Raw genomic sequence first — 13,664 nt, 5'->3', positions numbered from 1 at the left:
CTGGAGGCCATGAGGGCCTGGATAGGGAACAGCAGGCTTCAAAGACTGAATGGCTTTGAGTTTTGGGCCCTCATTATTCTGGGTCTTTATCATCTTTGGTACTGGTTGGGGTCACGATGCTCCAAATGGTCCCTATACACAATCCTGGGCTCCTGGACTCATGACTTTTGCTTGAGGAGATTGTGGTAGTTATGGTTAGGAGGCTTTTGTACAACTTTATATTATGCTCCAGTTACACCCAGTCCTGGATCTGGGATGTGTATTTGCAGTCACTTATGCCCTGGTCCCAGTTGGACTATATTGATGTGGGCTGCCCTTGAAGAATATCCTGAAAGTTGGTGCTATATGAGCAGTTATGTGTGTCTCTGGTAGAGCACACATTTCATCTCTGCAGCATGAGCTGCAGTGGTTTCCAGTTTGTTTCTGGGTGCAATTCAAGGGGCTGGTGTTAAATTCCTACATGGCATGACACTTGGTTATTTAAGGCACTGCCTTTCCTTGATTTCATCAATCATTAGACTGAACAGAATGGGTATGTTATGGGACCCATGTTCTAGGGCAGTGATGGTGAACCTTTTTTGGTTCACTTGCCAAAAGAGGGGGAAGTGCAGGGGGGTTGTGCATACCCAGAATGCTATGCACATGAACCCAGCGCGTATACGCGCATGACCAGCACTCCCCCGTGCTTTTTTCGCCCTCCCCAGTCTCCAGAGGCTTAATAGGAGCGTGGGGTGGGCGAAAACAGCCTCCCCCATACTCCCCGGAGGCCCTCTGGAGGCTTCAGGAGTTTCCCTGAAGTCTCTGGAGCGTGAAAAACCATTCCTCCGGGCAAACCGGAAGTTCGGGAACGGACTTCCAGTTTGCTTGTAGGGCCAGTTTTAGCCCTTCGGAGCCTTCAGAGAAGCCTCCTGAAGGTCCCTGAAGGCTCCAGAGGGCAAAAAATGACCCTATAAGCAAACCAGAAGTGACTTCCGGTTTGTCCGTGGGGACGTTTTTCAGGTGAAAAATAGCCTCAAAAGAAGGCCGAAGCCTCGCGTGCCCTGACAAATGGCTCTGAGTGCCACCTGTGGCACGCATGCCATAGGTTCGCCATCATGGCTCCTATATTTGGTAGGATTTAGATAAGGGGCCTTTTCTGCTGTGTCCCCTGCACTGTGAGATCTTCACTCCCTGAGGTGAAGATAGCCTCCTCATCTCTAGGCTTCAGAAGGTCTCTTAAGACCTGATTAGGCCAACAGCCTGGGGAACCCAGGGGATGGGTAGTTTCATTACTATTAACATCGCTTCACATATTGATTTTTAAAAAACTCTATAGTTTTGGCTGTTTTAATTTTTGTTATTGATAAGGATTCTAGATATTTGTTGTTTTAGTCTTGTAAGATGAGGGGTGTTTATAGCAATTAGATAATAAACAAACAAACAAATGAAAGCTGAAAGATCTCATTTAGCAGTTTTCATTTAGATACCGAGCATCATCAAAAGATATAAATATCACACAGAAATCCACAGCACAAACAGAATGGAGTTGAGCAAAAATCATATAGGATTTCTAGAGTTTGTCAATAAAATGTATAAAAACATCTAATTTGGTTGAAGGATATAGCAATAGCAATAGACTTTAGACTTGTATACCACTTCACAGTGTTTTACAGCCCTCTCTAAATGGTTTACAGAGTCAGCCTATTGCCCCCAACAATCTGGGTCCTCATTTTACCCACTTCGGAAGGATGGAAGGCTGAGTCAACCTTGAGTCGGTGGGACTTGAACTGCAAACTGCTGGCAATCAGCAGTCAGCAGAAGTAGCCTCCAGTACTCCACTCTAGCCACTGCGCCATCACAGCTCTATTATATTATGTTTGATGATATTGTGTTTTGTACTGAGATAGATTTAGTTACCCATATACAAATGTTTATGTTTCCTTGTATTTAATTAATGTTTTATCACTTTTATAGTTCTTTTTTTTTAGATTTTCTGAGGGGAATTTGTATGTGTGTGTGCATGTTTGTGTGTGTATGCTTTTAAAAATGTTTTTAAACTTTGTACATTTTATATATTTTATCTTTTAAACTTACTAATTGTTTGTATCCCATCCTTCTTATGCTGGCCTATAATTGTAATAAAGATTTGATTGATGTGTTCCAGTCATCTCCCAGATATTTTCCTTGCTCTCACTTGGATGTATTCCAAATGGCTAAAGGGAATTTGTAAAATGAGACCGGCACCATAGGAACAGTCATGCTGACTTCCTTAGTCATCTGTGTAATCTATTCCTTTAAGGTAATTGTTACATTCCAACCATGAGTCTGATCACCAAATTTAAGTGATATCCAGGTTGTACATGTCATCTAACACTAAGATTTCAGGTTTGTCCTGTTTCTTTCCCAATATAATGCCATTAATATACTGTACGGATACTGTAGACTGTGGGTATTATATCTTTCTTGTCTCCCTGTTGTGTCTAGCTGCACATTGCTAAACTTTATCTTTTCTATATTGCTTCCTCCTTTATTTATCATGTGTTTCATTTAATGATTAGCTCTTAGCTCCTACCCTCCAACATTTAAAGTAATTTTGGTCAGTTTTGCAACGCACCTGTTACCAAGCATACTGATATTAAATCTCATGGTCTAGTCTTATCTTCAAAAGGTCCTGGCATTATAGATCCTGATCTACAGACACCATTGGAATATCTAGTTGTTCCTCTGCAATGGTCTTTTTGTCATAACTTGGACTTTAAATGAGGAGAGATGAAAACACAACCTGTATTCCAAGATCTATTGCTTTCCTTGAAAGCTCATAATCCTTGGAACAATATTAACATTTCTATTCCCATATTGATTAAGATAAAGAGCAGATACTTAGTTAATCTGATGAATCTCGGAAGCCACATTTAAATATAGTCTGCAAAATTTCTAGAGATGATACATCCAGCCTGCAAACACTTGCCATATTTCTAGCAATAGGAGTGTCCAATTGCATCAGAAAATTGTGCTACTTCAAATTGGTGCTTAAATTTCTTCCATGTGTACAGGCTTATACAATGCATCTTTTTTTTTTTCATGCGCTGAAAACATCTCATCTGTAGGTGATCCAAACTGTGAAAACAGCTTGGTACTGGCACCAGGTATTGCAGAATATCAGTAGGGTTGCTTGATCTAAGTGTTATGTTCACCTACTCTATTGTCTCTTGTTCTTGGCTTTTTTCCTTGGTAGCTTCCCCATTCTCTTTTAGAAAGTCTTACTGTTGTTCTTCTTCCTTTTTTAAAATGCCTTCCCCATGAGGCTGGAATGACAGCAATATGTTTGGAACCTATTATGTTCTGTAAATAAATAAATAAATTCCATAGTCTTGACCATAAACATTGGATTGTTCTGTGACCTTCTGAAGTTCTCGAGAACATAAATAACAACAAAACAGGACCCAGAGACAGTATTCAGAGACAGTAATTGTCAGGGGAAACAAGGGGAGACAAGTGGAAGTGAGGCTATAGAAGCAAATGAATTCAAGTGCTGCTGACTAGCTAGGGCAGGTGTCCTCTGGTGAATAGATTAACAGGAAACAGGACCTTGGATAGCTCCCATTGAGTTTTGCAGGTCTGGTTAGGGTTCAGATTCTGAATCCAAAGATGAACCCAAGACTTGTTGAAAAAGGAACTGTCTCATTGTCTCCTGAGAATTCTGCATACTGTGAGCTTCAAGTAAAAAGTAAAGTAAAGACTAAAGGCAACATATTTAGGATTTAAAATGGAGTAGCTCCACAAAGGCAATCCAAATACTCATGGGTGGTCTTCTGAGAGTTGAATATGAATCTGTTCCTCTCCATTCAGATCTGCACAACCTTCAGACCACTGTGCCAATACCTTGGCAGTATTAGGTAGTGAATCTGGAATCAAGATGTACAACTGAGTTTCATCAACATAATAATGAAATTAGACCTCAAATTGACAGATGACCAGCACCTTTATGTAGATGTTGAACAGGTGACAGCATTAAGCCCCGAGATACACTAACTGTTAAGGGTTTTGTTGTTTGATCTTTCCTCTTTCCCCCATATTAGTTGAACCCAACTCTCGAGAAAGGAGAGATCTACTGCAACACTATGTTGCACCCCTAATATCTATAGACAATCCAGAAGGATAGTATGATTGGTAGTATTGAAAGCTGCAGACAAATAAAGGAGAATTGGGACAGGTGCACTATCCTGGCTGTGCCAGAAGTCATCAACAAGCACAACCAATGCCATCTTAGTTCTGGTTTATAACCTGATTGAAAAGGGCCCTCTCCAGATGGAGAGAAGAAAAGGAAAACCCCAGCCACATCTCTTTCATTGTATGTGTGTCACTATTGTCATATACATGCAAAGATGAGACCTTGCCTTATCACTGGGCAATCCAGGGAGGCAAAAAAGGTAAACAAATTTGCCAGACTTGCTTTAGCAGTCCAGTGCTGTGAGCTTTCAAGGCCTTATTCTGCCAGCCGCCATCTTTACCTCTTGGTTACCACACATCTCCATCCACCACTCTCCAGGAAGCAGCAGCCCTCCCAAATAGAAGGCTGTTTCCACATTTTTTGGGTGGTCTTAATGTTCTTCTATTATATGCCAGTCTTTTAAATGACTTGGGCTTTATATACATTTGCTGAATGAATGAATATCACATCTTCAAATTCATTCAACATTGTCAAATTTACTCAGTTTTATTCAAAATACAATCCAGCTCTGGGCCCTCATAAATCTAATCTGACTGTTTGCTATCCTATTTTTTTTTCTTAACATATACCCTTTTTCTTCCCAGGCCCAGCCACAAGAAAGAATATTCTTGATTTTGGTTTTGAGCCAGGCTACAGCTTGTTGTCTATAGCTCCACAACCCCCGTATAAAGTGTGGTTGAACATGATAACAGAGTGGCTATTGGCCCTTATTGAAATGAAATATAATTTGATGCTTTCTTATAAAATTAAGATCAAGAATGTATTTTTTTAAAAAAAATGGCTATGAACTATGCTGAAGCTGGATCCAATTTCAATTCAAATGTTGGTTTTGTAAATGATCAACATATGTATCCAGTGCTCCCTATTTAATTATTACTTGGTGCAATAGATCCTGGATCTGAGGACGTTTCTAATCCAAGTAGGCCAGGGGTGTCCAAACTTGGGAACTTTAAGACTTGTGGACTTCAACTCCCAGAATTCCCCAGCCAGCCTGGCTGGGGAATTCTGGGAGTTGAAGTCCACAAGTCTTAAAGTTCCCAAGTTTGGACACCCCTGAAGTAGGCCATCTGAATCCGAAAAAAATATGGCTGTAGCAAACCTCTAGAAATAACTGGTGGGCTTTTCAGATGATTGTTAGACTTGATGGATGATGGCTTCTATTAACGCCTCCAGTGTGATGTCTGAAGCCAATAATAGCTCCCAGATCTGACAGAAGGTTGAGAAAATAATTAAGAATCATTGCTCTATCCTGAGTAGAAACTGCAGATCCAGCAGCAGACAAAATCCGATCACACATCCCCCACATAAATATTTTTTTTTAAGTGGAGGGAGGGAGGAAGAAAAACAACATATTGAAGAGAGAATGAGAATAAGAAAATGATGAAGTGTGGCAATTTTGTCCCTTCTCCTTCTGTCTGGACTACTGACGGAAATGCTTCTCTGTTGCAAGTCTGGAGCATTTTTTAAGGGTCACTTGGTTGTTGTGTAGCAAAACTCTTAAGATTAGCACTATTAGCACACAGTCATATGGGGTGATAATCCCAACGCAAACAATAGGTGGCATTGCTTGCTCACATTTGGCCAGCTGTTCTAGTCAGCAACCGCACACATTGCCAACTAAACAAGATCTATTTTTGAGACCTACATGTTTTCCTACAAATATAAGAAATCTGACAGTCGTTTTGGTCATACATAATCTCACCCAAAAATTCCTTTATGGAAGAAAGGACCTTCAGACAATAGTCAACTGATTATCAGAAGAAGGCAGTTCCAAAATTAAGGTATAAGAAAGACTTGCCCACCATCAGCCAGAGCATAGAACAGTGTTGGTGAACCTTTCCGGCACCAAGTGCTGAAATGGGAGCATGCACGCCCGTGCTGGAAACCGGAAGAGCAGGTGCCCAGTGTACATGCGTGCACGGTGAAGATGATCTTCCAGTTTCCAGTGCATGCATGTGCACTGGGCAGCTGGTCTTTGCATGCATGCACATCAGAAATGGGAAAACCAGGTGGCCGGTGCACATGTGCGTGCCGGAAATGGGAAGATCATGTTCCCAGCACGCGCATAAGCACCTGCTCTTCTGGTTTCCGGTGCTGCTCCCGCGCATGTGAAGACCAGCTGTCCGGCATACCAGAACCTGGAAGAGCAACGGGCGACAGCTCGCGTGCCCAGAAAGATGGCGCTGAGTGCCACTTCTGGCACGCGTGCCATAGGTTCGCCATCACGGGCCTAGACCAAATGTCCCATTTTTTACAATCAGAATCTGCATCTACTTTTTCTTTGCAGGATCCCTGACACAGCTTTATGATGTCACTAGCCTCTTCCTCATTGGACAGGCAGGGAAGAGCAGGCATGGCTTGGGCACAGCAGCTGTCTGATATTTGGGGTGTATTATCTACTGTAATGGAAAAGCTCTATTTTCCACCCATTCTTTCCCTCAAGCTTTTTTTCCCTGGAGGACAAGGTAAGCAAAATGAATCAACTAAATGGTGCTAAAAACTCTCACATTGTGACTGATTGGGTAGAATTGGTTAACACTATGCACAATTGGATTTGTTTAATGCTAAACTTAATCCTCTGTTGTTAACTGACTGGATCAATTAGTCTCTTTTTGGAGTTGACTCAGTGAACTGTGCTTTTGAAAGCAAAGTATTCAATAATTAGAAAGTCCCAGAAGCCCAACTTCTGTTACTTCAATACACCAAATGCAGTTCAGTCTTTACATACACTGTACATATACATACACATACATATACACACATAACATATACGCACATACACATATACACACATGGGCAAAAGAAGAGATTATTAATAAAAGTTTCCATGAGTTATAACCTACATAATTTGTTTAGCATTAAATATTCCAATTCTACTGCAACATAAAAATCAGTTAGGTGAAAACAGAATATAGAATCCATTAGAAATTATACACTACTATATTATTTACTGTTGCCCTCTAGATATTTTGGAGCAAATCCCATCAACTCCACCTAATAATAATTCAATAGCAAGAATTACAGCAATTGTACTCTGAAAAGACTTGGAAGCACAAGTCTTATTCACCACTATTTTAGACAAATATACTAGTTGACAACAGATACCCTGGTTCTCCACCTGTATGCTTGCCTAAAGCCAGAGATCAAAGAATTGTATGCATTAAGTAGCTCCCTTGTATAATAGGATTCTAGATTCAGGAAGGTGATACCTACTGTGAGAAGATTTATCTACAAACTGTTATGCTCTCTCTTCAGACAAGGGAAGGAGGAGCTACATGTCAACTTTGTACATTTGATCAACAGCAAAAGACATAAAGCAGATCCATATAAATGAACATAAAACAGGCAACAGTAGTTCAGTTTCTGTTAAGCACATAATTATATGTGAACTAAATGGAGTTATTGCCCAGGATAAGATGACATTGCAGTATATTGGTGTGTGTCATTCCTTATACTGACTTTTCAAACTGCTGGGTTACAATTCCCATCATCCCCAACCCAGAAGATGCCACAGCAGTGTGGGTTATATATATTTAAGTGTCGGACACGAGTAATCAGGAAGCAAGGCAGTTCAAATGATTACAGGGTTATTACATGCTGATGCTCTATACAAGAATCTGAACTACTAATGGTCAAAGAAGACTGGGGGTAGATAACAATGGAATTAAAGATAGAGTGGACTTATATTTCTTGTGGGTGCAAAGGGACTCAAGACCGGTGATGTACTTAACCCCTCACTTCAGGCTCAACCTGGTCATCTCCTACATCAGGGTATAAGTTAAATTCTATATCCTAATTCAATAATTCTATTCCTGCAATTGTCTACTTCAAACATTGACAACTGAGTATAGTGTAAGTTTCCTTTTCATCTACCAGGGTCTCGCTTTCTCTGATTTAGACTGTTTTTTAGCTTATTTTCATTTAAAAAAATGAATGGAAGTTAGTATGCTTCAAAATATTGGCCTCTACACTTTATCTTCCTTTATTAAACTAAATGGGACCTATGTAAGTCCCATGGGCATTCTTAAATAATATGGTATGTGGTTTCAGCTCAGTACCTTCCACCCAAAATGATATCCCCTCCAAATAATAAGCATCACCTAGGAATATGGCTTAGAATCAATAGCAGAGAAGGTCTCCAGTGTTTTCTTCCTGTAAATAAATATTTTCTGAATGGCCATGCCTGTTAACCCTTTTATGAAACTGGCAACAACCTGCTTTCAAATTTCCTTCCAAGCCTAAAGTATTACATCTTCCTGCATTGCGCCTTCAAAATAAATACAGAGGAAAACCTTCTGTGAATCCCAGGTAAAGACTAATCAGAAACACTCGTTCTTTGGAACTATTTGCCATCTGAAAGAGAGTTTTGAGTAGCTGTTTCTCTGATTGCATTTATGAGGTTTATTACAAAGGCTTTTCAGACACGAGTAATAAAACTTACATTTTTTCAATGTTACCCTGTTTCTCATTTTTATTCTATAAATGTAATATTATTTATATTTTTCTATATTGTTTTGAGTTGTTTATACCCTAGGACAGTGATGGCGAACCTATGGCACGCGTGCCACAGGTGGCACACGGAGCCATTTGTCAGGGCACGCGAGGCGCTGAGTTCACCATTTTTAAAAGCCATTTTTCGCCCTCCCCAGGCTCCAGAGGCTTTATAGGAGCCTGGGGAGGGCGAAAAGAGCCTCCCCCCCCGGAGGCCCTCCGGAGGCTTCAGGGACTGTCCGGAGGCTTCCCTGAAGCCTTCTGAATGCTTAAAATGACCCTCCAAGCAAACCAGAAATGACTTCCGGTTTGCTCGGAGGGTCGTTTTAAACGCTCCGAAGGCGTCAGGGAAGCCTCCGGATGATCCCTGAAGCCTCCGGAGGGCCTCCGGGGGGGGGAGGCTCTTTTCGCCCTCCCCAGGCTCCTATAAAGCCTCTGGAGCCTGGGGAGGGCAAAAAAAGCATGTAAAATGGGGGGAGCGCCTTTTCTGCGCGCATACGCACTGGGGAATCGCACATTGCATTATGAGTGTGGCACGCATGTACACAACCCCCCTGCACTCCCCCCATTTGTGGCACGCGAGCCAAAGAAGGTTCACCATCGCTGGTCTAGGCCATGAGACTGTGTACTGCCAGAATCAAAGGTAGGAAATCTGTCTGGTTTAGTCATGGTGTCAAGGGAATAGGCCTTGGTAAGAGTCAAAACAACATGCCAAAAGCTGAAAGGTGCTATGTAACTGATGAGTACATGCCCTCTACTCTAGCAATCGGACCCACATCTCATCATCACTGCGTGTTTAAAACTATGAGAGAACTCAGATTCATTCTCTCTCTCTCTCTCTCTCTCTCTCTCTCTCTCTCTCTCTCTCTCTCTCTCTCTCTCTCTCTATCTATCTATCTATCTATCTATCTATCTATCTATCATCTATCTCTATCTATCTATCTATCTATCTATCTATCTATCTATCTATCTATCTATCTATCTATCTATCTATCTATCTATCTATCTATCATCTTTCCAACTTATATGACCACCCATCTATCCATGGAACTGGACTCGAAGAAGATAAAAACAAAGAATTCCCTTCAACCAACCAACCAAGTACTGAAGTTTAATAAAACCACAAAACCACTAATCGTATCCACCCAGGCCTAAGCCCTCATGCTAACATCCTGACTCCAAGAATTTCTGATTTGAAGAACAGTTTTCCAGGAGGCCTCCTCTTTCTCTTTGAAAGCACTTTGTTATTTCTAATGTATGTCCTATAATGCAACTCCACATTTAAATTGCAGTATTAATGCAGCTATCGGTGAAGACTGTCAAACCATTCTGATGGTACAATTAGACTTTTTTTTTTTAAAAAAAACACAACATTGTGGAATTTGAATGTGGGTGGTCTTAATTTGGTAGCTGTAGAGTTCAAAGGTTTTGAGTCAAGAGTGCCTGCTGCCCTTACTAGCTTCATTTGTGTACATCTACGTCTTCACAAAAGATTTTTTTACTCTCCAGATTTTACAGGAGGTGCCTAGATTCAAGATAATTTTTTTGCTTCTGGATATTGGCCTTTGCAGTTTGCCATGGTAGGGAGAAAAATGCAGAAGTTGACAAATATGCCTTTTCTTCCATTTAACCCTTAGCTTCCATTTAAACAGTGCATTTTACTGGCACATATTATCTGGGAATGGATAATGACAGACTGACAAGAGTTGGAAAATGGCTAAGAGATATGATATTTACAACCCCCCCCTGCAATTATCTATCTATAATTATATCTGTAGAACTTGCTAATATCTGCAACAAATTTAAAGTTCCCATGCAATTTTAATATTGACTAAGAACTGAAGTTCAAGATATTTGGAGGATGCAAGTTGGAAAAGGCTAACAACAATTCATGAAGATCTAATACACAGGCTCCAAGTTTAAGGCTGCAGTCATTGGCAATCAAATGAAAACAATATCTTTATAGTATCTTTCTGTGGGATGATATTATACCATGCTTATGCATGAAAACCACAGAACTGAATGCAACATTTAACATTTACCATTTTTTAAATCAAGAAAATCAGCAGCAATATAATCTTGATGGATTGGTTTCTGTATATATGAAACATGAGAGAAATAGGTGAATATAGGCAATCTATTTACTCATATTTATTTGATTTGTTTGATTATTTATATCTCACCTTTATTATTTTTACATATAACTCAAGATGGCAAACATATGCAACATACTTTCCTTCTGTTTATCCCACAACAGCAACTTGTGAGCTGTGTTGGGCTGAGAGAGTGACTGGCCCAAAGTCACCCAGTTGGCTTTCACAGCTAAGATGGGACTAGAACTCATAATCTTCTGCTTTCTAGCCTAGTGCCTTAACCACTAGACTAGTGGTTCCCAATGTGGGCCCCACGCCCCACAGGGGGGCAATTTTGAACCTTGTTTAAACCAAGTTAATGGCTTTTAAGATTCCTTCGTGTGAATAGAGTTAACTTTTTGAGTAAAGTAACAATTATACGTCACTGGGGGTGGGGGATCAGGATTTTAAAGATGCTTATAAGAGTGGGGCATAGGCAAAAAAAGGTTGGGAACTACTGCATTAGACCAAACTGGCTGTCTGGCTCTCTCATATAGTGGTGACAAGGAGAGTTTGATGACATAGCTGATAGCAGAAACTATGCTAGTAACACTTTCCATTTTTTCTAGTAGTAAAATAGATCTTTCAGATACAACAGGAAACTAATTAACATGAAGCCATGGGTTTCTCAGGTGTTGTAACATCACTTTCTCACTCATTTGCCATTTCTTGAACAATAATATTTGTTGTATCTGGAATATAGGAAAGAAGCTCATTCAAAATGAAATTGTCAATAAAAAAAATTCTGAATCTCCCAATAATTGTAGATATAATTTACAGTAGTCAGGCAGTCATCATGGAGAAATGCAGCTTCTCCATAGTTTGGGTAATGAAATCCCTGCAAGAAAAACAACCCAGCTCAGAGAGCACCAAGGACCTCTCAAGCTTGATTAGAAGAGGATGGGTAAAGAGAAATATGTGAGTCTGAGGGACACTGTGATGTCTTCTCATCCAGGGAAAATACAGTTGCTCCTCACATCTAAAAAAAAAAACAACTAAAGGCCTATTCAAGAATACTAAGGCAGACCGTAGCTGATCCTAGATAAGGATGTATACCTTACGTTTCAGAGCAAACCCCTGGAATTCCACTATCTGGAATTCGCTTACCAGCATCCCTTGACTTATATCCTTCAATATGTGTAGGTAGGGAAAGGCTCATTGAGTTCCAGCTGGGCTTCAGCCGAAAGAACATGAACTGAATTGGACCTGAAAGCCTTCAACATGAACATAGTAGCTGGTATTGCACATGGAAGACGTAAATAACATTTTACTTTCCACAAAACGAAGTTCCTTCATGTTGACAGGAAGATGCTACTTCTTTTTATAGGCTGATCTGATAAGTATTGCACTGTTTATTATTAAGCTGTAAAGGAAGCTGAGCTGGATTCAATACCAGTTATTTTATCCTCAATAATGAAGCAGATTGTAAAGAAAACTTGACTGTACCGACTTGGTAACCCTTTAGAACAGGGGTGTCAAACTCAATTTCACTGAGGACCGCATCAGGGTTGTGTTTGACCTTTGGGGGGCTGGAGAGGGTGTGGCCAGGGTGGGCATGGCCAGGTCAATGTCACTTGGGTCGGGGGCGCCTTTGATGGCCCGAGTGCTCTGCCAGCTAAAATGGGCTCCTCAGCTCCGTTTTTGGCTGCAACAGCCTCCTGCAATCCTCTTCCGATGAAAACGAAGAGCCATACATAGTCCTCGCAAGCTCCGTTTTCAGCTGCGACAGCCTCCTGCAATCTTCTGCCAGCAAAAAAGGAGCTCCGTTTTCTCTGGCAGAGGCATCGCAGGTCCCCCCTTTGCTGTTTTCAGGGTGTTCCCACGGGCCAGATCTAAGCACCCTGTGGGCCAGATCCAACCCCCGGGCCTTGAATTTGACACCCCTGCTGTAGAAATTACTTTGAATGGCTCGTGTCCAGAATTATCAACTCTTGTGGCATCCGTGTATGAACATACACATGTGTGGTTATCTCATTGCTTTCCGAAGGGCAACATTTTGAAACTCTTAGTTAAAAATCCCAAGTCCTAAAGATGGAAAAAATTGAAAAGAATACACAAAAATTGAGGAACTGTATTTTTTTTTTTTAGATAATACGCCAGTGCAGCTGTGGCTTGTAAGACAATAGAACCATTTCACACTCACTTAAAAGAACCTCAAAGCACAAATGTAAGTGAAACATCTGGCATTCCACTGTCTTAAGCATGAGACGGCTAAGCAGTTCCAAATTCTCTTGCTGAAATCTAAATACATGGGCTCACTTCCTTTTCCGAGAGCTCATTTCAAAATTGGAAGACATCATGTCCATGCTGCTCTATTCATGCAATCAGTTCCGTTCAAGTATCGTCTCCTTCCAGAAAGTTGATGACTATTGCTTGTCACTGTGTTGTTTTGACCCATGTTATCTGCGAGATGAAAAGTTGGGGTGATCCCCTGATCTGTACCACATTTTATTCTGCTGATGAAATGAGGTTGATTGATCCATCTTTAAGGCTATTTTCTCACCTACAGGGCGAGAAAGCACCCTAGAGACTCATCCACACAAGCTGCCATTGAAATTTTGTTTTGCTTCTTTTGTCCAAATTGTCCAATGGTTTTTCACAGAGGTCCTTTAGCAATCCTAGTAGCAGGTCCCAAAGAGCATGGAGAGGCTATGGACTTATTTTGCCCCTCTTCCAGATACTTCCCATTGGCAGAAAGCATAGCCCACATCTTGCCAACAAAAGAAAGCACATTCCTTTGGTTTCTAGAGAACCAGAACACTTCAGAGGGAATTTTCAGTAGCTTTTGGACGATGTCAGTCGACCCTTTTCCCCTTGGATTTAGCATGTGT

This window comes from Natrix helvetica (assembly GCF_964273705.1).
Source record: "Natrix helvetica genome assembly, chromosome: 2".
Taxonomy (NCBI): domain Eukaryota; kingdom Metazoa; phylum Chordata; class Lepidosauria; order Squamata; family Natricidae; genus Natrix; species Natrix helvetica.
Note: the sequence above shows the minus strand (reverse complement) of the source record.